Here is a 4,172-nt window from a genome sequence, read left to right on the forward strand (position 1 = left end):
GCTTACGATACCTTGGCATCCCTTCTAATTGTCTCAAACCCATATACTGTCTAAACTCCCAATATAATGGAGGAGCCAAAGAGAAAGACTCATACAATCACAGAATGGTTTGGATTGGAAGGGACCTTAAAGATCATCTTGTTCCCGCCCCCCACCATGGGCAGAGACACCTTCCACCAGACCAAGTTCCTCCAAGCCCTTACCAACCCGGCCTTGAACAGTTCTAGGGACGGGGCATCCACAGCTTCTCTGGGCAATCTCTGCCAGTCCCTCACTGGCTTCTGCACTAATATATCCTGCATTAGGCAACATAAAAAATAAATTCAAGACTACTGGCTGCCCCATCTCCTCCAGCCATTGAGTGTTTTACATTTTTCTTGGGTGTGAATGTGCATTTGGAACAAACAGTATTCATGGCCCTGATGCTTTTCTCATGATGTCTTAAATATAGGCTTAGTACAGAAAGGCAGAAATATTTCCAGAATGTTTTTTTTCCTTATATATTCTAAAAATAAAATTATTCACTTTCAGTTTTTTAACATAGAGGTAAAATGTGACCAAAAGTAGTGCAATATTCAATTTAAATAGAAAAGGAAGAAAAACTTCAGATCATAAAATTCAGCTCCCAGATCATAGTTCCCATACTCAGTAGGATGTAATTGCTGTTAATTAGGAAAAATGACACCTACACCCTTGGCAAGGCTGGGGAGAGATGCTCAAGGACGACAGAATTAAAGCTGCGTTTGGGTGAAAATTCAGGATCAGTGTTGACACTGCCTTTGTGTGAAGTCCAGCAGCTCACTGTTTCACTGTTTCACAGCATGCTTTCTGTTGGAACTCATCCTCACCTCACCTCTGTATGTGCCCCAGAGTGCTACAGCACTCTCAAGGCATGTAAGTCCTCAGAGAGGTACCTAAAGCACCTTCTGCCTGCCAAACCTCCTTTCCTGTGTGCACTCACCTCTTCCTCGCAGCTCCATGTGTGCAGCTATCTGCCTTGGGCAGAGCTTTGGCCATTTGGGGATTTGGCCATCAGGGGAAGAAAGCAAGCTAGTGCTTTTCCAAACTATCCATTCACTTCAGCTGAGTAAACAGATTAAGGAAGTTTATTCTCCACAAGCTGGAGGGATAGTTGGAATTCTCTCTTCCAGAATGCATCTGCTAGAGAGCCCTCAACAGAGGTCTGCTGCCCGAGAATCAGCTCCTGGGGTCAAGGGGAGATGTCTCTGCAAAATGCTATGGGTTTTTTGTGTGGCACAGGTTGGCACTGAAAATAGAATTGCCAGCTCCAGAACTTAAACGTACGGTTTCCCACACTGAACTTGTTTAGTTCTGTGGATTTGATGGAGGTTTCTTCCTGTTTGCAAGAAAAAGGCCGTGGGAACACAGTACAGCAAATGGCATGTGAATAAATTTCTCCTCCCACAGGAACACAATTTGCATGTACATCTGTCTGTTCGGACAGTGATCTTGAGTGTAAACCAAAATTCATCTCTGCTTTCACATCAGAGGATCTGAACATGATGCACCTCTGGAAAAGCACTCTGTAAGGTTTCCTGAGAGGTAGCAAATGTGTGGGAGAAGTAGGTGAAAAGAGGAGGTTATCAGTCAACAAACCTGCATATTTCCTTGGGAAGGTTGGTATAATTAAAGATTGTGAACCAGGATTTAAATAGGTGATTCTCACCTCAATTTTATCTCTATATTCCAAATGTCAGATGAAAAATGTATGGCCTGATAATCAAGCTGTAATAGAGGCATTGCAAGCAATTTAATTATTTAGCAAAGGAAGGATAAAAAATAGTTATTTGACTGAAGCACTAATGGAATTTTTAAGTTTTAATAAATAAATATTTACAATCAAAGTTGGTTAGTGTTTGATAAGTAAACAATCCTACAATCAGAGTAGTACAAAGCTAAGTAATTTATTTATTCCTAAAGTTAAAATTAAAAGTCCTTCAATATTGCATGATTAAATTCTGATGTTTCTTTTCTGGTTCACATAAGAGACTTGAAAGAAATTCCAGCTCTGACAAATTTATATTGGATATACTGAGTAGGTATAAATGCACACAGACGAGTGCAATGCTTCATTGTTTAACTAAACAAACACCTCATTTTGGGATATGTGAATTCTTGGTAATAATTCTTTGTGGTCTGCTGCTGTTCTCAGGTTTCCCACCCCTCACTGTGTGTCCAGCATTGCCATCTGCTGCAAGTCAAGCAGTGGCTTGCATAGGTGAGAATTTTCCAGGTTTTATTTTGCATCCAGCTTCTTTCAAATGCTCAGCCTGCACATGAATATAATGAGAGGGTCACAAAACACTGGTGTTTGAATCCAAAATCATGTCTCCAAACTCCTGGGCATCCATTGCCTATTTCAGAAAATGCCCCACGTTCCATAGTACATTCTGGAGCAAAGCTCTCTCGATTACACAAACACAGGCAAGACTGCTGGCTTTGAAGGGAAGCTGTTACAATATGAATGGAATAATAAAATATTCCTTCAGCCAAAGGAAGAAAAAGAAGGACTTGGCACCCCACTGAGACGATACAGCACTGCCAGTGTGGTTTCTTCAGACAACTGTAATGACATTGTCTGGCTGCCTCTCAGACCTCCTTTTAACAGTTTGTTTAACCCTTTGACCAATTTCAACCAAACTCTGTGGGAAAGCAGAGCTCCTCAAGAAATGAAAGTCAGTACAAGTTTAGTGTGGACAGGGGCAAGGAAGACGAAAGCATTTGCCCTTTTGGAGGGAAAGGATTATGTGTGACTGTGGGAGCTGGGCAGGTCAGAGGTAGCCTTGGGTTAGAACAAATGCTGCCACTTGCCTGATTCCTGCTCTGGGGGTGTGGGGAGAGACGAGGATGGTGTATGCAATGGGGAGCGCTGCAACTCAACATTCCTCGGGAGCACATATAGACATGAACTGGAGTTACTGGGGTCAGAGTGGGCATAGAAAGGGCAGCACTTGCTAGGAACCCCAGACTCCTTCGTTGTGCTGCTCAGTGGATGACTTTCTTAATCCAATGGCTGGATTTTCAGTGCACAGGTAAAGAGCCATATGTTTCACGGTCACGGTCATTAACTATACTGGTAGATCTGGAGCACATCTGCATTCTGGGCAGCCCTTCATCAAGTTTGACCTGTCTGGGGCAATGGGCGGTGGTAAACTGGAATAGGTGGTAAAAGATGTTTTGAGACAAGGTGAGGACTGCTGTGCTTTGAGAAAGAGCACTGGTACACAGTGAAAACTTTGGCTCCTTTTTGAGGCCACATTCCATATTGTGCTACAAGTGAACTTGGCAAGCAAGGGTTTGGAGCACCTACTTTGGCAGCTGAGAGCTCACACCCGGGTCAGCATACAGCCTATTCACAATAGTTTTGCCACAGAAGCAAAACCTGGAAAACAAAGAGTGCTCTGCTGCCAAGGGATGGGACTGCTGAGGAACTGTCTTTGGGGAACCCAGGATGGCTGGACTCTACATCCCAACAACAAGGTACCTGAGGGATCCAAATGCAATGACAACTCGCAACCTATAGCATTGGGTTAAAATGCAGACTGGCTGTTTCTCTGGATGTTGGATAAGAGAGTAAAGTCCAGGGAGCATTTGGAGTCTTCTTTGGAAGGGGTGGGAAGAGCCGATACCCTGTTTACCCTTTCTCTGGTGCCTACCCCAGACTTGAGGTTGTCTTCGGCTCCAGCAGCTGTGCTCACCTGGGCTTGGTTGGACCTGTGGGCAGCCAGCTCACCTGCAGCAGAACCTGCCAGCCTGCTGATTCCTGGCTCTCTGGGCCGTGTGCTTGCTGATATGCAGAGCTATCGAGAGCAGAAGCAGTGCAGGCAGCCTGAGTCACATTCCTCCAACTCGGTTTCTCAGCAGAGCACTTATTCCAGGGCTGTATTTCCCCTTGATTGATTACCCCTGCCATTGTGGGGCTGACATCTTGCACAGGAGTCCTGCTCCATCCCTTGTCATGGAAGGACATGAGGAATGATCATTCCCCAGCGACACCCATCGATAACAGTGAATAATAGCCGGGAAAGGAGGCGGATGACAGTAGGAATATGCTCAAGAGAGGTGCTGTAATTCTTGGGACAGGACGCTTCTGCAGAGGAGGAGGAGGAGAGATTGCAGGGTGGACGGGAGGGGGGGTCCTTTCACTATTG

This window comes from Pseudopipra pipra, chromosome 7, assembly GCF_036250125.1.
Source record: "Pseudopipra pipra isolate bDixPip1 chromosome 7, bDixPip1.hap1, whole genome shotgun sequence".
Lineage (NCBI taxonomy): Eukaryota > Metazoa > Chordata > Aves > Passeriformes > Pipridae > Pseudopipra > Pseudopipra pipra.